Source organism: Amblyomma mixtum, chromosome 10 (assembly GCF_055824585.1).
Source record: "Amblyomma mixtum isolate Tamu chromosome 10, ASM5582458v1, whole genome shotgun sequence".
NCBI classification, from domain to species: domain Eukaryota; kingdom Metazoa; phylum Arthropoda; class Arachnida; order Ixodida; family Ixodidae; genus Amblyomma; species Amblyomma mixtum.
Window position 1 is genome coordinate 133635890 of NC_143021.1, and position 26127 is coordinate 133662016.

Sequence of the window (26127 nt, forward strand, 5' to 3'; positions counted from 1 at the left end):
CATACTGAGCACTGCTAAATATATGATGTTTTTCAAAGAAGCTCGACAGCCTGACATATATGGCACGTTCGAATATTTTTGAAAACACTGGTAGAACCGAAATAGGTCTGTAGTTGTTAACATCGGTTTCTCCGCCACCCTTATACACAGGAGTTACTTTAGCAATTTTTAGTTCCTCGGGAAATTCTCCAGACTGAAGCATCTTATTTATAATGTCACTCAGTATCAGGCTAAGTGTATTTGCAACATATTTTATGGGTGGGACTTTTATGCCATCGACTCCAGCAGCGACACTATTCGACAGACTTTGAATTATGTTATATATTTCAGTAGGTGTCGTTGGTACAAGCATAATAGATTCGAGTTGCTGCTCTGATACCAGACTGCATATTTCATCACGAGCCTCTTCACACGAGCCTATGGTAATGAAATGTCTGTTCATTTCTTCAGCAACTTCCGTTACGGGAACTCGAACGCCGTCTTTGTAAATGTCTATTATGTCTTGTTGGTGGCGCTTTCTACCCATTACTTCGTTGACGATGTCCCATACTTTCCTAGAATCATTTTTTACATTCATGAACCTATTTTCAAAATATGTGTTCTTGGCCTTTCTTAAATCGCAATTTAATTGATTTCTAAGCTTCTTGAACTCCACAAGTACGCTTGTATCTTTGCATCTTATAAATTCGTGGTACTTTTTGTTCTTTTGCTTTATCCTCTTATATAATTCACGAGTGATCCATGGCTTTTTTATTTTCTTGCTCCTTGCTTCATACTCCTGCACAGGGAAGGCCGCGTTGTAGCATCTTGAAAACTTCTTCAAGAAGGCGTTATAGGCCAGATTGGCGTTGGTTGCTTCATATACATCTTCCCACGATTCTAGGTCGATAAGTGCTCGAAATCTCTGAAGGCCCTCCTGGTTGATTACACGGGACATAAACTTTCTAGGACGTAAGTCGCTTTCTACTGGTGAAGAAGTGAGGCAAAAAATTGGCATGTGATCACTAATATCATTGATTATAACTCCAGAAGTGACATGGCTGCAATACGTGTTCGTGATGCAAACATCTATCGAGGTAGCGGAGCCGCAAGCAATCCGAGTGGGCAGTCGTATGGCATTAGTACAGGCATGAAGATTCAGGACATTTTGAAATTCGTGTGCTTCTGCAGTTGTTGATATTGTATTTATATTTACATCACCAAGGATTAGGATGGACGAAGTGGAAGACTGAAGCAAAACGAGTGCATCATCTAGGAAATTTAAAAATTTTGATATATTACTCGCTGGCGGTCTGTGCAAAACGCCAATTGCAAAATTTGAGACCCTGACAAAAAGGCTTTCAACGTCGTCATCCATCCTTGTCAATTCATGCATAGTTTGGAAATGCCAACTGTTCAACAGATAGAGCGCAACACCCCCACCTCTCTTCCCCTCTCTACTTAAGCTCATAGATTTGTAGCCATCTATGTGGGGCGGTACATCTGTTTCAGACAGCCAGGTTTCAGTGAGTGCTAAGGCATGAAATTTCATTCCGAGTGAACCAAGAAGTAATTCGAAGTCATCTATCTTGTTTTTGATACTTCTAGTGTTTAAATGTAGTGCTGTGAATTTTCCCCTGAAATTTCTTGAACTCCTTGAAGTTTCTTGAAGTTGTCGACAAGATCAGCGGCGTTGCTCAGTGCTGCATGTCACCCCTTTTCTTCGCAGATTTTACAGTGCTTTACCTGGCTCGTACGCTGTCTTACATGGTGGTTTTGTCCACAGTCTGTGCAACGTGATTCCGAGTTGCAGAATCTCTCTGTGTCCCAACCGGGCACAGTTCTTGCATCTTGGCAGGAAAGTGTGATCGAAAAAGGTGCAGCTTGTCCAGAGAGTGTTCAACCGAGCTTTCCCCTTTAGGGCCTCGAAAGCATCCTTACTCAATTCAATGACTGCAGTAGTACCTTGTTTTCCTTTCCAAGTTTTGAGCAGTGTGAATTCCTCCGCTTCACACCTCAAGTTGTTTCGGTTAACAAAGCTGTGAACTGTCTCACCCTCCGGGACCTCCTCGGAAATTCCTACCACCTTGAGCTGACATTTTTTCTTCCTTGGCGTTCTAGTTTCCACCTGTTTCCTTGTTGCTCTGTTCTCTCTAAGAGCCGTATGGAGTCGCTTAATGCTTTCCGGAGAGTTGAGTCTGCGGTAATTACCACTCCTTCTCTTGACGGCCGCATCTCTACGTCCATCAGGCTGAGGGAACAGGAATCAATGAACTTCTCGATTAACTTGCCCAAATTTTTCTTTGACAAGGTCTCTGATGTCACAACTAAAGCCTCCTTGAATTTAGGGGCAACCTGCCTCTTCTTTTCCTGGTCCTCCTCATCCTGGTCCTGCATCCAATGTAGACCCTCTCTCTCTCCACTAGGTCTCCTGCAACTCCGCAGTCACTGATAGGGATATTCACGTTTTTGTTCTGGATGTACGTAACCTTCATTGCTGTTGGTTCACATTTTAGATTGTTCTGTGTGATGAGCTTTTCTAATATCTCATCATGAACTATGAACGTCTTTTTGAGGCGGAAAAAAAGGCCGCTATAAAAGTGGTTCCTAAGTTGACTGAGCACCATGTCAAGCCACAGAAGCTCCAGACCATGAACGTTCGTCTGGCGACTCAGGTAAAGTTGGCCATTCAGTCATTGTAAACATTGTAAGCAGTTGGTGCCATAAAACTGCATGCTTATACATTACATCTGTGCTTGTCAGCGTCCAGGCATTTTCAAAACTAATTTGCCATCATGTTTTTCCAAGCTTTACAAATTTCTTTTACTCTTTTTCGCTTGCGGCTCTTCAGCCGAAGTGTGTCGATTTGCCTGAAGGTCTACAGACAAATGATGGTACCTGGCTTCGCCGACAGTTTTGGAACGGAACAGTTCACGATGCTACTAAATGACCTCTTTGACATTCTGAACTCCAAGGTTCCTGCAGCTGGAATACGAACCTTACGAACCTGTTCTTCCTTCGATGCCTGGAAGCATTCCTTCATTCCTACAATCTGATACCTGTGCTACACGGGCACTTTAGAATGACATCTGAGTCGAATGGCAGTCGAGACTTGGAATGGCATTCGAACTCGACGAACTCCCGCGGTGCTACACGACACTTTCCAAACGCATTCGAAATTCTCAGCTCGTTTTCAGTGTACAACGATGACGGTCACACTTGTCCGACAACGGCACTATCACGGTGAACAGCAGCATGTGATTATAGTGAACTATCTAGTTCACTTTAATATTTTTGTAGTGGGACAAGTTTTTTGGCTAAACGACACTGACGAATCCGATCGGCGGACGGCCAGCCTTCATGCCCTCGGGAGTTCAGCGGCTGAGCGAAAACACTCTGATGAGGTGACGGTGCGAATACATGCGCGCTTATACATTATCCGTATTGGAAATAAGCGAAACGAACGGCTATATTTCACATGTGCACACTTGGACACTCACTAGGGATAAGCACTTGACAAAGTAATTTCAGTCGACGACGACTCCGTTCCCTTCCGCGACGACTAGGCCTAGCGAGTCTGCAGGGTTGGATCGGTGATTGCGGTGGTTGTGAAGAACGAATTCACAAGTTCTAGCGAATGCAAATGGTCAACGAGTGTAGTTTTGACAACAGTGACATGAAATCAACTATTGCTTACATCGCAGGACGCGCATACGATGAACGGAGCAAAATGGTGGTTTGAGCTAGTTGGTACATCTTTAAAATTTCACCAGGGAAGCGGCGGTGTGACTCGGGCTGCCGAGCCGTGCTTTACGGCCAGCAGCAGTCGTCGCCGTCGCTAGCTTGTGGGTAACAAGTTAGGCTGTTTCAGTTAACGCGAACGGTCGCCAAACATACTTCTGGATCAAGCAGTTTAAAATAAAGTACTGGGCATATCGGAGGAAGCCGGGAAAATTAGCGAGAAGCGCCAGTCCTACGCGATGTCAACAACCTGGCTGTCAAGTGCTTCTCAGGCGAGCGATCGCGTCGGCGCTTCCCACAGATTGTCGCACTGCGTAAACAAGCATGGGTACAACCGGTACTGAAGAGAAGAGACTATTTAATAGAACTAAACCACATATTTCGTTTTATGTCTTGCAAACGAGCACAAACAGTTCATACGCAACGATGTGAACAGCAGTATGAGTGCGGTCGTCCTCATTGGCGCACTCCTGGGGAAATTTCATGCACATGCGGTAAATGTTCATTGGTGTACTATTATCTGCAAGCATTCACTAAGACAGAACACTAGCTATTTGCTAAACAAACAGCAGAAAAAAGTGAGCAGCGGGTAGAAATGAACAGCCACAGAGCCGAAAGCAGTCGCGCGGCTGTTGGGCTGTGGGCGGGGCGAAGCGACGGCGGCGACTACTATTGGTCAGTTCAGGCTGTGCTCGCGTTTCGAAGGCATTCCAAAATCTGGAATGTCTTCGCCGAGATCCGTCGACTCGAATGTCATCTGAACCGAATGCCATCGGAAAACTTCGTGTAGCAGCGTAAGTTCGGCAGTCGAGTCGAATGACATTCGGTTGGAAGACATTCGAAACAGCCGTGTAGCAGGGGTGTTACCTCTTCGTCCTTCCGCTGCATGCGTGGACTCTAATAAGAGCCTCTTCATTTTTGCAACTTAAGTGATTATCTGGTTAAGTCGCATTTCTACTTCCTCGTTGCCCTGTTTCTGCTGCTATCTTAGTGGCTGCCTTGAAGGGGGCTCCATCGATTTCTACAATTTGTCGTATCAGCTTCTCACTTACTACTTCGCTCATAGTCAGTCTCCAGGATGGTGGGAAGTGGAGGAAAGTCCTCCTCATTAGTGGCACCTGTTTCCTCAATCTCATTATTTTAATAATAATAATAATAATAATAATAATGTTTATTTCCATCATAACAAATGATGGAGGTGGTGAGAAAAAAAGCAAGGACGCTTGACTAAGTTCTCCCCACCTCAGGCAGTAGCATACAGCCAGACCCATTGCGCTCTGTACGTACTGCACACATGCCGCAGAAACAAAAACGAAACTGCAACAAAAGAATTAACAACACGTAATAAAACATTAACACACATAGTAAGGCAAAAATAACACAATGCAAGGCTTCATTCCATAAAGTGGTGTTAGTGCTGCTTATGATTAAGAATGAGTATAATTACAAGCTTTGAATTATAAAATCACGTACGGTGGAAAATGGAATATGAAGGACATCAATGTTTGAATCAATAAATATGTTTAAAAGTAGCGGGACACGGTAATTAAGCATTTGTTGTCCGTAATTTGTTCGTGTAACAGGTATAGACCAGTGTGGTTTGTGACGTTGTGGGTATGGAGTCGAAATCCTGAAGTGAGGCTTAGTGGGTAATTGTGTTTAAGTAGTCTTTTTGTTCAGTTATGTCAGATTTAATTAACCTGTAATTATATATTTTCTGGACGTTTACAATGCTGAATGTGGTAAACAAGTGCCTGGTTGTGTGTCCGTAGGCTAACCCATATATTATTCTGAGCATGTTTTTTTCCAGTACTGACAGTTTCTGTAGGTTTGTGTTTGTTGTGGTGGCCCATATTAGTGTGCAGTAATTCAAGTGAGAGCAGAATAAGGCGCGGTACAGAATTATTTTCACTGTTAGTGGCAATAAATTCCTGTGGCGGTAAACAAGGCCAATAGCTCTTGATAATATTAATGATATATCATGAATGTGTTCATCCCACTGCATGTGTTCAGATAAAACTACACCTAATGACCTGAATGAGTGTACTATTTCAATTCTATTCGACTTGTAGTAAAGGTCGTTTGATAGGTGACATATCTTGTTTTTAGGACGAAAAATGACAATTTTTGATTTCGACACATTAACGGCTAACAGGTTCGAAGTTGACCAGGATTCCAGCGCATTTAATATGTTTTGCACACGCGGTGTAAGATCAGAATTGCTGCCAGGGATGAATATGCTTGTGTCGTCTGCGTAGATTATGAAACGCGCTGTAGGGTCTAGGGCAACAATATCATTAATGTAAATGTTAAATAGGACTGCTCGACTTCAACACGTAGCTGATCTTCATCAGACCAAGAATTGTTCCACGCATCTGTGGTCACCTGATCCTCAGAAGGTTTGGGGAGGGAGTTGGATTATGCCCCCTTACAGTAGTCTGAGTGGGAATCTCTTTAATCCATTCATGTGCGTCACTAGTTTGGTGACGAGACATGTTTTGCGAGAGGAGTTCTGCCTACACTTTTTGAAGGTAGGTAGTCTTTGGTGATGACTCGGCTTGAGGGACAGATGTAGTTTGAGGTGAAGAGGTCACCTCTCCCATACGACAATTGTATCACGGGGGAAGGCTTGAGGGACAGAATTAGGCTGATAAGAACAGATATCTTCGCATGATATTAAGCCAAAAGGCCGAGAAGCAATGCAGTGGGAATCTTGTTAATCCATTCATGCGTGCCTTTCATTGGGTGGTGAGACATTTGGCTATTCCTTTCCTTCCCGTGCACGAAGAGCCGGAGAAGTGGCATTTTTTTCCTGCTATTATTTCTTTGTGTGGGCCTCTGAACTAACCTCTATCATCAAAGAATGAAAATATTTACTTCGTTATGTTCAAAATGAACCCACACATATGTATGGGCTGGGCTTTTATTAGCATGACTTCAAGTACAGCAAAAGAAATAAGTGCATGGGAATTTGCACCCCCTAAACTCTGGTATGGAAAGCTTTAAAGCAATTCATATCGCTTGTCGGACAGAGGTAGACGTCACGCTTTGTACAGCGCGTGCGACTTCTTGACAGGCATCCTGGCAGCCTGCAGCACCTAGCATTCTTGATAGGGTCAGCCATTGCGAAATGGTCAAACGTTGTCTGTACGCTTGTCAACACCAGGAATTCTTTCTACACTGATGACTTTATCACCGTGTGTGTCATCAAGGTAATCTCCATCACCACTACCAGACGTGCACCATTTTGGTGGTGTACAAAGTGCTTCACCGATTGCGAGGCGAAAGTCCACTAGCTCCATTACTCCACGTCGTTGGGCATTGTTAATACTGCAGTCCTCTCGGTACTCCATCCAGGCGTTCACTAGGGCCAAGTCCACCATGTAGAGACCGACTTTCAGAGTCCGTTTCTTTGTCTTGATTGAGATGCGGTAATATTCCAATAGCTGGTCACAGACATCAACCCCTCCCTTGAATGAATTTTACCTGCGGACAACTGCTGGTGAAGGAACGTCAATATTTCCTTCGTTTTCTTGGACCAGCGCTTCACGGTTTGTACTGGACTTGCACCTGTGCATGTCGAAGCAATAGTAAAAGAATTATCTGCATTTCACAACAACCACCTTTCCATCAGCTCTTGTAAATTCTTGAAATTCACCTTGTTTCATCGCCATGTCACTTTTGAAATGAACATTTCTGACATGGTGTAACATGATACAGTAGAATCTCGGTGATACGAAATTCAAGGGGAGGTGAAAATTTTCGTACCACTCAAAATTTCGTGTTGCCGAAAAACTAGCAAACTCCATTTTCAAACCTTCCAACACGCAAGAAACATTTATTTTCATTGACAGAAGTCGCGTATATCCTTCTGCACCTTCTTTTCCACGAGATCTGACAGCAGAGAGCTTTGAGAACTGGAAAATTGGGCTGCTGTGTTCTTCCGCACAGACTCTGAGGTCACGGCGCACTGCAGAATATCGAGGGCGTGTATTGTTTCTGCTGCCATCGGTGGTGGTCATCACTGCTTTGGTCATCTTCGTCACTGCATGGAATGCCAACATGTGATGACGCTTCCTCCGTGATGCCTTCTACTGTGCGGAGACCACAGGTGGTGAGATCGTCGTCCGCGGTGACGTAATCGTCGGCGCAACACTTGACGCCAAGTTGGTTTCAGGAATCGATCGGAATCGAGTCTTGCACTTGCGAGGCGGTAGCCTCTGCGGATTTGAAAATCCCGCACTTCTTGAAACAGTTGGCGACAGTCGCAGGAGTGATGAGATTCCAGGCCGTTGCAAGAAAGTGCATAGCGTCCAGGAGACTGAGCTGGAAATTTGCGTCCTTCTGTTCAATCTTTGCGAGGAGGCGACGCACCAACAAAGCTTTGAAATGGTGTTTAACATTTCTTATAGTTCCGGCATCCAGTGGTTGCAAATGACTCGTTGCGTTCGGGGGCAGGAACGCCACCTTAACACTCTGTAGCCTACACTGGTCCAGCAGCAAAACAATTTTTCTGTTTTGGCAAGAAATTTTGCGGTCAAGGTACGTTATGAATTACATGAATAGAGAAGATGTCATCCACGCCTTTTTGTTCGCCTTGTATGCGCAGGGCAATCGACCGGCCGCCTTAAAGCATCGGGGCTTGTGATACTTGCCATTGACGGTCAGCGGCATCTTTTCTGATCCGTTGGTGCTGCAACAAAACAAAATTGTAACACGCGGTTTGCTTCTTTGTCCTCCGTGGCAGGCATCGCCTTTGAAGCACACTTTTTCAGGCTGGAGATAGTAGAGCAGCCCTGCTTCGTCTACATTAAAAACATCACGTGCCTCATATCCCGCTATGTAAGACGGCAGCGTGGTTGCCATCCAGTCTTCCACGGCGGCGGCGTCGACTTTTTTCTTTCGCCACATACGGTCTTGTGCGAAAAGTTATGCCGTACCTTGACCCGATGAATCCACCCACCGGAGGCCTGAAAGTTATCAATTCCCAGTTTGAGTGCGATGTCCGCTGCCTTCTTGCGAAGCACTTTTCCGTCGATGTTGGCGCCGGCTGCCGTGACCTCGAGCAACCACATTAGGAGAACCTCTTCCACCTTCCACATGATGGGCAGTTTGAATTTGAATTTATCGCGAAGCGCTGCACATTTTGCATAATTCGGTCGCGCTGACCAACAATCGTTGACAGCGGCAGGACTAGTCCCTTGGCCCGTTTCGTGGCCCCTAGAGGGACCATGAAGAGAAAAAAAAACTGGCAAAGCAGCTTTGAGACCCAGAGGGCCTTGTGTACTAGCAGAGATGTCAGGGGCTCACCTTACGTGCAGTAGTGCTTTGAGATGACCTCCATCAGTCGAAGAAAGGGGTCATGGCAGCACTGCCTCCCTTTGATGAACAGCCATGAAAGCCACCCAAAGTAGGACTCCGCGAGCTCCGGTGTGGGCTTTCGTCCGCTTCTGATCAGGCAGGCCTTGGCCTTCTGCCAGGAACTCACGATGTTCTGAGTGTGGATGCCGGTCATAGGGTCCACGAAGAACTGTGAGTGGTTCAACAAGTGAGGATGATGTTGACTTCGTTCCTGTCCAGTAGCCCCGGCACACACTGATATGCCGCCCACTCGCCACTCTCGATAGTAGTCCCCGACCGAACGTGGCCGGCGATGATGGCTCCGTGAGTCGCAGCATCTCGCCGGTCGACTTTAAAGAGGCGTAACTCCTTGGTGGCCTCCCTGATCAATCCAAAAATCCATGGGCCACGTTCCACTATGCTGCCGTAGTTGTTCTGGCATTGCAGTGGCACGTTGTCACCTGCCTAAAGCTGGCCGTGGTTGGCTTTGTGCTTGCCCCTCATGAGGTACTCATCGACACCTGTTCGCCAGACAGGAGCTGCTCAGACAGCTCAGCGCAGCAGACCTCGCGGGCGTAGTTGGTCCAGTTGGTGCAGGCCTGCTTGGAGATTTCGTTGCTGAGCATCTCTCTGGCGACGGACAAGATCTTTTTCGCCATGCAGAAGGTCAGGTAAAGCACAGCTGACCACGGCAGCTTCACGTTAGGGTGGCCTAGGCAGTCCTTATGGGCAAAAAAGATCGGCGAACTGCCTCCGTTTCTGCGCAGAGCAGCCTCCCTTGCAACGCAGCAGTGCCATGCAGTTGCGAGAGTTGTTTTCGGCACCTGTTGCACCGGAACTGTGCCCGCCTACCCTTCACTGCGGCGCGATAGAAGATTGCAACTTCCCCGTCACAGTTTGGCTTGGCGTCGTCGAAACCAAGATCTCCACAAACGCCCTAGTACTCGGATGTTGCCGGGCGGCCTCCCGAGCTTGTGGAGGGTTGGGGTCGCACTACCGATGACCAGGCTTGGGCATTTGGTGCACCTCAGAACTCTTACATTGTCGTTGATAGGGCATTTTGTCCACCCGACGGTCAAGTGTGTCCTTTCTTGCAAAGCCTTGTAACCTTTCTTGGTTGCTGTAACGGTAACTGTCTTTCCATTTTTACCAGTCCAGCTGGTTTGTCTCCACGTCGTCGTTTTCTAGGTTCAAGCCATTTCGCTCGACGATCCTTTCTGCCAAACTGTCCATTTCGATATCTTCTTTGACTCCCACCACCTTGAACTCGAATCTTCTGCCTTTGAGCCTTTTCACTTCTAGTTGTCCAGGCTCTCCTGTTTCTTCAATGTGTTTAGACAAGATGTCCAGTGAGGGTGCATGTGATGAAGTCGCGATCACTCCCTCTCTACCGGGTCTCAAGGTTGTATCCCTCAGGTGCAGTTCCACTGGGTCTACTTGGGTTTTCAGTAGATCCATGAGATCATTCTGTGTTGTCCCTTTCGAGAAAATGATCAGTGCTTGTGTTTCTTTTGCTTCTTTTTTCTCTTCTGTTGACGCTGTCTTGAGCACCTCTGCATATGAGGGCATTGACTTTACTTTGACTTGCTCTTTCACTGCTTCCAATCTTCCTGTCAGGTAGTGGCACTGTTGGTTTGTTTCCAATGTGATTGCCTTTAGATCATTGACTGCTGTCACTATCTTGTCAAGGTGTTCCTGGACTTCTTCCTTTCCTTCCGTGAGTACGGGTACCTTTATTAGTGCCTTTGTAATCATTGCATCCAGTTTCAACAGTTTCGTCAGTAGGCTCTCTTCTTCTTTATCCGCTACTCCGTCCTTTTTTTTCGCAGATTTTGATCGTTTCGCTGAGACCAACTCTTGGTCTGTCATTTTTCCTTGTTTGAGTCGTCTTAGTGGCCCTTTCGTCTGGACTCCATCCTTCCCAAACCTCGTCGTTCTTGTCTTGTCGTTTTTGCTCTTTCGTTTCTTTTTTCTTTGCACTCATTGGTCTATGGAACAAGTTGTCTTCACTTGTTTTGTCCTTGTTAGTGGCTTTGGGAAGCTTTGCTGTCGTGGCTCCTTTATTTTTGTCTTTGTCCATCGTTCTTTTTTGTCTTCGGGCTCCTTGCCCAAACGTTCTTTTTTGTTCCTTCGGAGTCTCTTCATATCTTCCTGCTTCCACAATAGCCGATGTTCTCTCTCCTTTGTGAAGATTACTTCCTTTCACTCTTCGGGCAAAATGCCCAAATGTTCTTGTTGAGTTTCTACAGAGGCTGTCAGTTTTCCTAAAAATTCTGTTAATCCAGCAGAATTTCAACCAATTTGTCTCACTGGTGCTTGTAGGAGGCTCAGAATGTTTGTCTCTAGTTCATCTGATTACTGTGGATGCTTTTTCCAGTGAAAAAACGATTTTTTCTGAATTCTGCCAAGTATGGTAGATTTTGGAGAAGTGCTCGACCCTATGGTCGAGCAACCTTGTGTACTTTCACTCCGCAAGGGTGGACCGAAAAAATGGTTTCGAAAGGCGACAGGCAAAAACAGATGATATATCCTAATGGTCCTTGTCGAGATATTTAAAATGAGTGGTTATAGTTCTTTGTCGGATGATTTTTCACCGAATCATTCGGATTTTCACTCGGTTGTCTCCTCTGCCCGGGGCCGTGCCCCACTCCTTTGGCCCATGTGCACGGGAGTGTTTCCTTGCTGAATCTTCAAAAACAGGGCATCGAAGGCTGTTCTCTTGGTTGATTTAGATTGTTTGGACCTTTTTGAAGAGTATTTCACTGGGACCGATGTAGTTTTGAGCTGAAGAGGTCACCTCTCCCGTACCACAATTGTGTCACGGGAGCGCAGTGAGCCAGTTGTAAAATAAAATAAAACGGTATAGAACCGAAATGAATTTTGTAAAAATAAAGAAAGAGTGAAATGGGGTGAGGAAATAGGGAAATAAAGAGGAAAAGAGAATAGCCTACTATCCAGCGACCCCCCTCCGAGAGAACAGCGGAAGGTCCTTTTGTTCCGGAAGCATTTGCAAGTAAATATATCTGTGATCACCACTTGAGTAGTCTTCTAGCATTTCCCATTTCTGAATGTGCGAGTACAAAGAGACTGACGTCACGGTGAAATCAATCCAACTTTTACCATTCGTGCTTTCAAATGTTGGAAGGTATTCCCTGTCGTTAATTTACTCTAAACTATTTAATGTTATAAAGTCCACCATTTGCTTTCCTTTTTCATCAGTGATGTCTCCTCCCCATACTGAATTCTTTGCATCAAAGGTATAGCAGGACGGGAAATCCTGCAGAACCTTATCTACCATGCCAAGTGTGTGGTCTAGGCTTTGACTTGTAACAGTTTATACGTAACACTTGATGACTGCCAAAATTGAGTATCGCGGCCACCATGTTCTGCTTTAGCTTAATAGGGGAAACAAATTTTTTTTGCTATGAATTACTATGGCGGGTTTTGAATTAATTGTTCCCGCTAATACTTTGTGTTTAATGGGAATCCGATTACTTGATTTTGTAATGCGTATGGCTCTTGGATTATAGGAATGTCGTTTCAGTTGAGTGTGGAAATTTCTCAAATGTTTTGTTGCTTTAAATGCTCTGGCCAGATTTATTTGCAGAACTTTTGACTATGGAAGCCATGTTGCCTTGTCCTGGTTCTTATTGGCCTAGGCTCTCAACGAGGGCCCTAGTTCCTGCTGTCTGTGCGGCCTGGAAAGTGGGGAAGTTCCATGATGAGTGTTGGCACTCTTCTCGGTCGCGACCCCTGTCCTCACAGGCCTTGCAAAAGTACTCTTTCTCATTACAATGTTGGACGCGGTGATCTCCTCCGCAATCAATACACCTCTTTGGATTACTACAGAATCACTTTGTATGTCCGATGCGTGCGCAGCATTTGCATTTCGGCACATACGTTGCGTCATATAGTGGACATTTCGTCCACTGAATGTTGGTACCTGTGCGCCCTTATGAGGGCCTCAAAGCCCTTTTTTTGTGAGTTCCAGTACCACTGTTTTGCCGAACTTGCCTTCCCTCTCGTAGACAACCTTAGCATCTTCTTCTGCACATTGCATGTCGTTCTGAACCAAGATCCTTGGGACGATTTCTTCGTTGCGATCTCCTTGGGTATTCTGACTATCTTTACCTGTGGGTGCTTTTTCTTTGGTCGTCGCAGTTGGACAGGTTTCCTGATGACCTCACACTTGCTCAATTCTTCTTCTAACCTGGCAATGGTATCTCTAGAATCAGATGTGGTAACTACTCCCGCTCGGCAGGGTCTCATCGTGACGTCCTTCAGTCCCAAAGCGCATGGGTCTAAGTTCCGACGGATGAGTACCACAACTCTGTTCGAGTTCAGTTCATCTGAATGCATGATGGCTGCCTCGCTTCGAGGAGATCTTTGGGCCCTCTCAGTTTCCCTCGTTTGGGGCGCGGGCGGTGTCGTTGCCCTTTCCACTGCGTCACTCCATGCCATGTTCGCCTCAATGGGTCTCCCCTCAATGGGCTCTCTTTCTCTCAGTCCTCTGAAGTGGCCCTTCAGGCCTTCTACCTCGTGGGTAGATTCTAGAAGCAGCATCTTGAGTTTGGCAACGTTTGTCAGTGTCATTGATGTGCTGTTCAGCTTCAATACTGCCATCGTTTATAACTTGCAACCGTGTTATTGCCTTGAACATTGCAGCGTCAATGTTACCCATTTTGTTCACTGCATATCTTTTCTCCGTTGGTTCACTGTGGGTTGATGAACACTCGAAGAGGAGAGGGGGAAAATCCGCGTCGTGATGGCCCTGTGTTTCCCCAAAAGTGGGTGACAGCGGCAGATCAATTCTTGGAGTTTCCCCTGGATCCCATTCCTCCATAAAGTAGCTGTTCCATGCATCCGCCGTTGGTGTGCTTTCTTTCGCGGCTCTCTTCTCCCTTTCCCCACTTGCTGTGGGCGGGGTGGTAGTCTCATTTGCTGTTGGGGGGACCTCCTCAATGGTCTTCTTTGCCTTCTTATGTGTCCTCTCGCTGAGTGTAGTTGAGTCTAATTGAGGTAGACTCCCCGCACCACTAATGTATCGCTTACAGATGTTAGTGTGGGCAGTTAAAAGGAACGAAAAATAATAGCGCCCCGCCCGCACCGCTAAAAGCACAACAGGCTTAAACCAATATAATGAAAAGAAACCTTATGAAAAGAAACTGGCAGACTTTCGAGAGCACATATTTAATTGCCCAAACAGCATACAGTCTTAGGCACCCTCAATACCATGCATCAAAATCCCGTACAAACTATGGGTTCCAAAAACTAACTCACATAATTCCTCATACATTAAACACCTATCCATATTTAACAGAATTGTCACTACAAAATATGTCCGAGGTCAGATTTAGGAAAACTGTTCATGAATATTTTTGTTATAGCTAGTTGTGGTGTGTTTTTACCTAATCAGTTATTGTCTTTGCTATGTTTTGATCTTAGTTTTGTTGTGCTTAGCTCTATGCATGCCTGATCTCTGTTTCGTTGTCAGTATATCCGCTGCTTTTCTAGTTTCTGTTACTTACGAAAACTTTGTACCATTGCCAAGTGCCACTTTGTTTTTGTTTTTGTTTTTTTTACATGGGGAGGGCAGGCCTCAGTCAGGCGCTACTAGGCGCCTTTAGCTTGCTCTCCCTTGTTTGCAGTCTCTGTACTGGCCAAACAAAACCAATAAATGAAATGAAATATAAAAAAAAAAACATGAAAAAAAAATTTTGCATCGCGCAAAAAGGGAAAAAAGAACAAAAGAAAAGGGGGGGGGGTCTACAATCATCAGCGGAACCACAGCCGAGGGTTAATTACACATCTAATTATTCTTGGAATCTTGACGCACATGTATCTTGATTCTTCTTGTTTCTCTAACTACATTAATGAGACATCTAATCTTGTCCTCTTGACGTACAAAGGTCTTGTATTTCTTTGCTGTTTGTCGCCTTGTGTTAAGATGCTCTCGTAAGAAACGGTAACCAGGTACTGAAGATCGCTCCGTCTTCCCAGGTAGTCGATTTCATTCTGGAAAACTTTTAAAACTCAAGAAAGCATTAGTTTCCTCTTGAGAAAAGAAAATTAGTAGGAGAGTTAATAGTCACATATATTTAAAAAGAAAAGAAAAAAATAGTGGAATGGAAGAAGAAAAAACGCATAAAACACGACAATAAGTAAAGAAAAACATGGGCATATTAGATGCATTACTTTCATTTAATAACTAGTATTAACTATTGACATTTTGAAAGGAATCTTTTCCTCTACTCTGAGATTGGATACACTGTTAAGTGATTTGAAATATAACAAATAAATACTATTGCTAGTTGATTAATAAATGGTTTGTAGGAAACACTAAAAAGTAGTATGGAAGTTCAATATAAAAATGTCCTGCCTGGTTACCCATTGGATTCTTAACTCTTACGGTCTCCGTCTGAAGTCAACTCAAAAGTTCTTTTGGTATAATCTGCCCTTTATTCCTTTCAATTAATTCGAGTATCTAGTTGTTTTACTTTTGCTGTTTTATTTCCTCTCATTGTTGAATGAGAACGTTGAGAGGTATTTCCACAGAAGGCCATGATTAGTGTTTTGCCATTCAACTCCTAGTCCCTTTGTTCCAATACGTCTATTCCCTCTACTTTCACTACTGTATTAAACATACTGTGCAATAATTCCTCGTTGTTTAATTTGCTCTCCCCTAATGGGGCAGCCGTCGTTTACTATGCTACACATTAATTTCCCTATTTCTTATTCTACTTGAAGTGTTAGTATCGAGTGCTTGCCAGAATTCTGTATTGCTGATGCTGTTCTTACTTTTTTTGTTTTTTTACACTATATTCTTCTCCTATTGTTCTGTTGTTATAACAGCACAAGTTAACTCCAGTTCCACATGATGTTGTTGTTTACTTGATTACCGCTAACCGCAGAACATGCCTCCTCGGGGCTTGGGGAATCAAACTTGAGATTGCCATGGTGGTGCTTTTTTTTTTCTGTGATTGTCCTTAAGAGGATTATTTTTGATCCTGAGTGGGTCAAGCACCCAGGGAGACTGTGATGTTCGACCCCAAAGGGAAGGAATAAGATGCTCACCTCTTAGGGAGCTGGTGGACTTATCTTCACAGAGTGAAGTCGCTCAACCCGTAGGGAGCTATTTACTTGATGATCCACTGAGTGTGCAGTTTCGACCCGAAATGAGCTCGTCGCCTGTCGTGTCCACGGGTGGACCGCTCTACCCGTAGGGAGCCATGGAAGAGATTGATGTGCTTGTTTTACTTGATCCGTGGTGATTGCTCACCATGGTTGGTCTCCCAGAGTGATCCCGGGGCTCTCTTTCTTTTCCGACTGAGCTGTCACAGCCCACCCACCGGTGGCCTCACTGTCATCTTCCCCTTTCCTCCGTCCGGAGACGGAATTCATAGGTTACCGTTTTCCTGTTTCTCATTTACAATAAGAGCATTTTTTCGTTTATGAGTGCGGTTACCTCTTCTATAATCTTTAAGGCTTTTTTGTTTTTGACTATTTCTGTTTTATTACTTGTGCTGTCATTTGATAGAACTTGTTTTAATTTTTTTGATAACCCCTTAGTGATTTCACAATCTACAATAAAATGATCAAAGGTGTCTCTTTGCCACACGGGCAGTCTTGATTGCCTATGTTAAATCGCTTTAAATAATATGGAAATCATCCGTGGCCACTAATCGCCTGGGACGACAAATGATTAGTGGGGAAATGGTTTGGAATGCTTTCAATGGTTTGGATCCATTGATATGCGTTTCTTTTCCAAATTTTTGCCAATACAATTCCCATTTGTGTTGAGCTTCTTTATAGAGTTCGCTTTTAACGAATTTTTTTGTTATTGGTACTGTTACATCTAATCCGCGTGTTCTCGCTTTATTTGCCAAATGATCTGCCACTTCATTACCGATGATTCCTCTATGTGCTCTTACATAGGTAAAGGTTATCTTGGGATTGTTTTGTTCTTTATTTAACTAGTGTCCTAATCTGATCTATGAATAAGTTATCATTGTATGGATTTTTTAGTCCTTGTAGAGTTGAAAGGCTGTCAGTAATTATCTGATAATGCTGAGAATTGCCTTGTACGCTTCTAATATAACGTACTGCCTCTTTGATAGCTGTCGCTTCGGCAATGAAATTGTTTGCATGTTTTGGTAGTCTAAATTGTTGAGAGTCTACCACCTTCCCCTTTTTATCAAAAACGTCGAAGGCTGCCCCGACTGTTGTTTCGGTTTCCGTACCGTCTGTGAAAATTTGATAATCTGATGATTCGATTTGTTTACCGAATGGAATTTTTTGTCTTTTTTGCTGGGTGAATGGACCACTCTTTGCACAATTTCCTCCCCCTTAAAAACTTGGTTATCCCATTCAAAATCTTCTTTATTGAGCATAAAGTATAAAGACTATTTTCTTTCTCAATGGTGAGATGAACTGGCAAAACATTGCACAGTATATTTAGTGATACGTTAGGTGTAGTCCTATAAGCTTTGCAGATCTTTAAAAGTGGTATTCTTTGGATAGCCTTCAGTTTCCTGATCATGTGTGAGTGTTTTGTGTACCATACGGGTGAGCCCTAGACATTTATCCTCTCGATTGCTCTCTTGCATATTTGTCTGAGCTGGCTTGGTGTCATTCCCCAATTTGGCCCTGTGAATTTTGATAGTCTTAATGCCAACGAGGTAACCTTCTCCTGAACTTGTTTTAGGTGTAAGAACGACATGCCTTCGTCAAATATCACTCCCAGAGTTCTCATTTCTTTTACTCTTTGGATGTTGACATTATCTAATTTGATTTGTGGTGGTCTTTTCTGATAGTTTTTTCTTCCTACTAGTAAGTATTGACATTTACTATAATTAAACTGAAGACGATTATCTTTTGCCCATTTTGAAATTTGCTGGAGGGCTTCCTCACTGTTTTTTTTCCAGTTCCAGACGTGACTTACCACTTACCCTTGTTGTGATATCATCTGCAAAAGCTTGAATTTCAAACTTTGGTGATTTTTCTTGAATTAATAATTCCGCCATGATAAGGTTCCAAAGCAGCGGGCGTAGAGGAGACCCCTGAGGGGATCCGTTCTGTAAGGCATATTGTACTTTAATGCTCTCTGTTTCATACCTTATTATTCTGTTCCTTAATGTATCTAAAACTAGGTTTTTTACATTACTAGGCAAGTTTACTTTGTTTAATATCGGTTCTATATTTTCTTTGTTAATTTGATGGTATGCATTTTTGATATCCAGTGATAGGACTAATACCTTCTTAAATTTTTCCATTTCCTTTCCTATGGTCTCTCTGAGATGACTCAGTGCCATGGTTGCCGAAGTTTTGTGTGTAAACCCAAATTGTCTACTTGGAAGAAGATTGTTACTTGCTAGGTAGAAATATGCCCGATCATTCAATAATTTTTCCAGTACCTTTCCAAAAACAGAGTTGATAGCTATAGGTCGGAAAGAATTAATACTGTCTGATTTTTCATTGTTCTTTGGAATAAGTATTACTCTAGTTATTTTCCACATGTCTGGAATAACCCCTAATCTAAATGCCGTATTAAATATGTTAATAAAGAAATGCTTTTGTTTTTCATATAATTCTTGAATGAAGTATGTTCCAAGGTTGTCGGGGCCTGGTGCAATGAATTTTTTAAGTGTTGCCACTACACGATTAACCTCTTCTTCAGAGAAGTCTACGTCGCAATATGTTTCCATTGCACTTATTTGACCATTGCTCTCTTCCCCAAATTCTCATACTGTCTCCCCTCATTATTAGCCTCTGCCGGTACTCCTTGACTGTTATTATCAACTGCCTCATACAACAAACTCCTGAGAATGAAGTCCACTGCTGCCTCGTATTCTGTTTTTGTGACAGTCCCTGATGGAGTTGTTTATTATTATTGCTTTCTCGATCTTACCAGCTGCTAACTTGTATGGGAGCATGAATGGATTCCTACTGGTTTGAGCACCTAATTCTTTCCACGATTTTTCTTTTGCCTCACTTAAAGGTGCACTGAAGAGGAATCTGAACTCGTCTTTTTGCCACAGGAACTCGAACTACACGTTCCGAACATTCTTAGAAACTTTGATTTATTGCCCTGTGTGGCCCATTTCTCTAATTAAATCGAATTAACGCCCGGCTCCCGCCTTTTCTTTTTATTTCTCCCTCGTACGGTGGGCGGAGTCGACCAACGCGTGGAGTGCCTTTCAGCCAGTCCCGTGGCGGCTTGCCGCTCTGCCATCGGCGGAGTAATACGTAGTAGTCCGTAGAAGCAAATAGCCCGTGTGTATTTTTATTTCTGCGGGCTTATTTTGTGGTTATATTATCTGCGAATGAAACTATTTATTCGCGGAAACCTAAAAAACAAAATGAAGCGAAAGCAAAGCCTCCACGGAGCTGGCTGAAAGGCACTCCCCACGTTGGTCGACTCCGCCCACCGTACGAGGGAGAATTAAAAAAAAAAGGCGAGAGCCGGGCGTTAATTCGATTTAATTAGGGAAATCGGCCACACAGGGCAATAAGTCGCAGTTTCTAAGAATGCTAGGAACGTGTAGATCGAGTTCCCGCGGCAAAAAGACGAGTTCAGATTCCTCTTCAGTGCACCTTTAAGTTTTGTTCATATTTCTTAACTGCCTCTTTATATACCTTCTTATATATTTCTCTTTATGTCCCCTTGAGCTCTCTGATAACGCCTTCTTTGAGCGTTCACTTTTTTTCTCTCTGTCTCCAGTTCTGGTTTCCACCATGCCTTTGCTCTTTCAGTTTTGTTATTTATCTTCCTCGAAAACTTTTTGGCCAAATCTCCTACTTTCTTATAGAAAGTTATAATTACCTCATTTAGTTGTTGTTTTGATTGTGTGGACTGGTATCCTGTTTCCTCCGTCCATTTGTCATTGGTTACTGCCTCCAATACTTTAAATTCGCCCATCTTTGTCAGTCTGATGTCTCCCTTACGTTGTTCCGCGAAAAATTCCAAATTGATGTACCCGTGATCACTGCCCGAATAGTCGTCAAGAACTTACCAATTTTTAATATTCGAATACAGTTCGTGCGAAACTATTGATAGATCTATCCAGCTTTTTACATTAGTAGTCTCGAATGTTGGGAGCGATTTATTTTGATTTAGTAATTTTAAATTATTTGTGATAATAAATTCAGCCATTTGTGTACCTTTTTCATCAGTTTGTTTTCCTCCCCAAATGTGATTTTTCGCATTAAAGTCTCCTGCAATTAAGATGTTATCTGAAGGATATTTTCCGATCACTTCTTCTATTTCTATTAGAGTTAAATTTAGTGCTTGGGTTGGTGGTATATAGCAATTAATGCATAGAAGCTCCTTGCTGTGCCAATCAATTTTCACAGCTACTATGTTTTCACATAACTTTATAGGGAAAACTCCCATCTTTTCATTGTGTACCACTATTGCTGTTTTTGGGTTGCTTGCACTTGCCAATACTTTGAGTTTTATAGGAAAGCCAATTACTTTATTCTGTAATGCATACGGTTCCTGGATGAAGGTGACATCCTGTTTAAATTGGCACTCCACGTTAGTTAAATGTTTTGTTGCTTTAAAAGATCTTGCCAAATTGATTTGAATTACCTTCAATGTTTTCGCCATTCTGTGATTTGCTCAAATTGTTTCTTAGTTGTTACGGGGCTACAGTACTCGACACAAATTGACGCGAACAATAAAAATTGTTTCTCCACCTTTTTTTTTGCTCAATTGCGCTCTGCAATTTCTAGTTACTGTCCTCTTTCGGTGGAAAGCCCATGAGTCGACGCCGTTGTTCATAACGCTGTTGAACTGTCGGACATCGGCCTTCCCACATTGAGTGGCCTTTCTCTTTCCTTCCCATGTCGAGGCATAGGGGGCACCTCAAGCACTCTTCTTGGCAATCCCTGTAAAAATGCGGTCCACTACACTCTGTGCATCTGGGTTTCTCAGCCCTACAAAATTCCATCGTATGGCCCAGCGATGCGCATTTCGTGCATTTTTTGACATACACGTTCTCGTAACGCCGTTGTTCATAACGCTGTTGAACTGTCGGACATCGGCCTTCCCACATTGAGTGGCCTTTCTCTTTCCTTCCCATGTGGCATAGGGGGCACCTCAAGCACTCTTCTTGGCAATCCCTGTAAAAATGCGGTCCACTACACTCTGTGCATCTGGGTTTCTCAGCCCTACAAAATTTCATCGTATGGCCCAGCGCTGCGCATTTCGTGCATTTTTTGACATACACGTTCTCATAACGCCGTTGTTCATAACGCTGTTGAACTGTCGGACATCGGCCTTCCCACATTGAGTGGCCTTTCTCTTTCCTTCCCATGTTGTGGCATAGGGGGCACCTCAAGCACTCTTCTTGGCAATCCCTATAAAAATGCGGTCCACTACACTCTGTGCATCTGGGTTTCTCAGCCCTACAAAATTTCATCGTATGGCCCAGCGATGCGCATTTCGTGCATTTTTTGACATACACGTTCCCATAACGCCGTTGTTCATAACGCTGTTGAACTGTCGGACATCGGCCTTCCCACATTGAGTGGCCTTTCTCTTTCCTTCCCATGTTGTGGCATAGGGGGCACCTCAAGCACTCTTCTTGGCAATCCCTATAAAAATGCGGTCCACTACACTCTGTGCATCTGGGTTTGTCAGCCCTACAAAATTTCATTGTATGGCCCAGCGATGCGCATTTCGTGCATTTTTTGACATACACGTTCTCATAACGCCGTTGTTCATAACGCTGTTGAACTGTCGGACATCGGCCTTCCCACATTGAGTGGCCTTTCTCTTTCCTTCTCATGTTGTGGCATAGGGGGCACCTCAAGCACTCTTCTTGGCAATCCCTATAAAAATGCGGTCCACTACACTCTGTGCATCTGGGTTTCTCAGCCCTACAAAATTTCATCGTATGGCCCAGCGATGCGCATTTCGTGCATTTTTTGACATACACGTTCCCATAACGCCGTTGTTCATAACGCTGTTGAACTGTCGGACATCGGCCTTCCCACATTGAGTGGCCTTTCTCTTTCCTTCCCATGTTGTGGCATAGGGGGCACCTCAAGCACTCTTCTTGGCAATCCCTATAAAAATGCGGTCCACTACACTCTGTGCATCTGGGTTTCTCAGCCCTACAAAATTTCATTGTATGGCCCAGCGATGCGCATTTCGTGCATTTTTTGACATACACGTTCTCATAACGCCGTTGTTCATAACGCTGTTGAACTGTCGGACATCGGCCTTCCCACATTGAGTGGCCTTTCTCTTTCCTTCCCATGTTGTGGCATAGGGGGCACCTCAAGCACTCTTCTTGGCAATCCCTATAAAAATGCAGTCCACTACACTCTGTGCATCTGGGTTTCTCAGCCCTACAAAATTTCATTGTATGGCCCAGCGATGCGCATTTCGTGCATTTTTTGACATACACGTTCTCATAACGCCGTTGTTCATAACGCTGTTGAACTGTCGGACATCGGCCTTCCCACATTGAGTGGCCTTTCTCTTTCCTTCCCATGTTGTGGCATAGGGGGCACCTCAAGCACTCTTCTTGGCAATCCCTATAAAAATGCGGTCCACTACACTCTGTGCATCTGGGTGTCTCAGCCCTACAAAATTCCATCGTATGGCCCAGCGATGCGCTTTCGTGCATTTTTTGACATACACGTTCTCATATATGGCACATCTGTTCCACCCAACATAGACTTTTTAGCCTCTGAAGCCGCGTGATATTTCGGGCTGACACCACGACTCCATTGCCAATTGGACGCAATGAAACTTCGTTCAATTCAAAATCTTGGGGGTTAGCCGCCGCGGTGGCTCAGTGGTTATGGTGCTCGGCTGCTGACCCGAAAGACGCGGGTTCGATCCCGGCCGCGGCGGTTGAATTTCTTTGGAGGAGAAATTCTAGAGGCCCGTGTACTGTGCGATGTCAGTGCATGTTAAAGAACCCCAGGTGGTCGAAATTTCCGGAGCCCTCCACTACGGCGTCCCTCATAGCCTTAGTCGCTTTGGGACGTTAAACCCCATAAACCAAACCAAACCAACATCTTGGGGCTTAAAAGTCTAATGTCTTCCTGATTGTTGATGAGGACTCCTCACTTCCCTCTTGCTCGGTAATGATAAGTGCTGCCTGCCCGCCTGGTTTCACATCACTTTCACTCATCACCTTATCAGGCCCAGCCCCCACACTCTCCTCCACTACTGGGCTGTATCTCTCTGCCAGCCGTCCCTCCAAAAAAGCCTTGGTTTCAAAGGTCGTCAGAGTCAATGCTTTCAGCCTCTGAAAATCATCACAAAGCCTTCTGCTCGCTCCCGTGACATCAGCCCCATCCCTCTGTAGCTGCAGAAGATTTGTCATGAAACTGGAGTCGATGTTCACAATCGTCGCCATGTCAGCGGTTTCCACGGGCTGTTCATGGCCACCCTGCTGAACGTCCTGAGATGCTTCAGTCTGTCTCTCCATACTTGACTCTGTGTTCTGTACGGCTCCCGCTTCCTTCCTATTACCCTTGTGCTTTGCCGTTAGGGTCTTGCATACAATTTTCGCAATGTAGGCACAGCTAAAGGCTTTAGAAACAAAATCGCGTGACAATGATCAATTGCACATCAATTGATCAAAGTGACAATGATCAATTGCACAGAAGAAAACTCAAAATTCATTGATTTACGCTTTGCCAAGTATTTAAAATGCTGAGCAAGACTCAAAAACACCTGAAAAACACAGCAGACTAAAACTGGAACGCTCGAAACCGATTTGGCGCAATTCCGCCAAATCTGGCGGATTTTAATAACAATTAACTTCCCCATAGCTGAGATGGAAAAAGAACGATAACTTGACACCTAATAAAGCTAATGACTTGACATTAGCGGCATGTGAATGCTCTAATTTTTCTGGTCAAAATGATATATTACATTACGTATTTGGCTTAAGACAAAAAATTATAAAAACAAAATTTAACACAAAAGTCACCTCTATGTGAACACCTGCGCGAGGTTTTCCGGTAATAACTTCCTTAAAAATCAAACAGCAAAGATAAGACAAACACAGATGTATTCCTTACTCTTCAAGGAATCTAACAATATATAGTTTTATGGGACTAAACTAAGTATTCTAAGCGTGGGTGCAATTTTCTATCCGTCACTGGTAGAAAAGGCCAAGTTGGGAGGCCGTTTGTTTTCATCGCAAAATTGCCCCTAACTTTGGAAGAAATTGGTCTATATTGATAAATAAAGTATCAAAATGATCGAAAAGGCTGCGCGATTAAGCTACATACAGTTTAAGCTGGTTAAAAAGGGGACAAATGATCAGAAACAGTTATTTGTGTTCAGCACATGGCTGTGTGCGTTGTTTACATCCAAATGAGGTAGAAAAACACTTACAATTTAAAAACTACTGGGCCGATCTAGCTCAAATTTGAAACAGAGATGCGCTACACCTTTATAAAGGAGAAGTGCGAAATCTTTTTACTCGCTCTGAAGAAGTTCTAGTTGAAAAAGTAGAACTCTCCAGCGAGCTCCAGGCTGCCCCCACGGCCAGGAAACGCTGATTGTATCGCTTGCAGATATTAGTTTGGGCTTAAAAAAGATATAAGAAAAAACTGCCCTGCCCGCACCGTCATTACAAAAATATGTTGGGGCTTGTGAAAAGGACTTTAAAATAATATGCCCCGGCCCGTGCCACTAGGTATAACGGGCTTGATCCAATGTAAGATAAATGAACAGGGGATGACCCAAAAGAAAATTTTGCATATCAGAAAATAAAAAAAAGTAAGAGAAAAAAAAGAGAAAAAGAAAGGGGAGGAAAAAAAAAGAAAAGGAAAAAAAAAAGTCTACTATCTAGCCCAACCGCCGCCACGGCAAGGGACCAGCAATCGCGGATTTATTGAGTAATTTCCTTTTCTGTTTTCCTTTGTTCTGCCGTTCTATTGCTATTGACATTTTGCAAGCCTAACTTAACAATGGAGTAGGTAATTAGTCGTTCTAATTGTAGTGGTTGTCTTGCTGGGTGATTTTTGATGTCTTCTGCGGGATTCCTGGTTTTTCTTTATCTTCATAGGGGACTGTTGAGTGAGGTGGAGTCCTGGTCGATTGGGTTGCTGTTCCTTTGATAGAGCCGTTATCATGGGGTGTGCTCTTGGTGGGAATGGTGGTGGGATCTGTTGCGGAGCCTCTTCCTCGAGTTGTATTTTCTTTGACCTGGAATGACTAGAAGATGGTAAGTCCCCCACCCCCCCCCTGTGGTTTGGGTAGTGGGAGTGTTGGTCGCGGTGCCGTCCTCGTCTCGTTTCTCCCATTCCTCCTCTCCCCTCCTCCCCCCGGGTTCCTTTTGGTAGGGTGTTTGAGATTGATTTCCTCTCATTAGGATGGTTGGGCATTCTGGTTTGTCTGGTGGAATCCTGTTGGGTTGGGGGTGCTCGTAATAATGTGGATAGGGATTCGGTCTCCCCGAGAAAGAGAGTGATATGGGGAGGGGATAGAGAGTTGAAGTAGTGGCCCCTTTACCCCCTTACTGATTTTGAAAGTTAATTATTTGTTTTAGTTATCTGTTGCTCGCTGCTCCTCCTCCCGAGGCCTCCCACCTGCGGAACTGCGCCATCCCTGGTTTGTGGTGCGGAGGCTTGACATTGCGGCCGTCTGTTGCAGATTGTCTCGTTGCTTGACGTTCTTGCAGCCCGGGCGTGGTTTGTAGGCCGTACGCCCGGGGGTCGCTTTGTATTGCGACTAAGACCACCCTCGGCTTATCGATTGTTGGTTGTGCGAGCTCGCAGAATCTGCTTATTTTTTACGGGGATAGCCATGCTTGGAATGCGTGGCCATTGCCCCTTTGGGGAGGTAGGTGTGGGATCTAGTCCCGTCCGTCCCTCAGCAGCATTCCTTGCAGCAGCGTAATGAGGTGTGTGCCTCGTGCCGCTTGAGTGGCCTATATAAGGCCTGCTGCAATTGCGAGGGCGCAGCGCTTGGTGTGCCAATCGCCTTGGCTATCTGCCCAACGCCACTCGCAGGGCCCATTGCGGGTTTCCTGCTCTGGTGGTTAGAATGGTGAATTCGTCGGTTCTGGGGGCTTGGTGGGTGGCGCATGG

At 44.3% G+C, this 26127-nt stretch overlaps 1 pseudogene; it reads right to left on the reverse strand.

The window, feature by feature from the left end:
- Positions 1 to 9031: 9031 nt before the first annotated feature.
- LOC149327004 (uncharacterized) lies at positions 9032 to 9719 on the reverse strand (annotated as a pseudogene).
- Positions 9720 to 26127: the final 16408 nt, after the last annotated feature.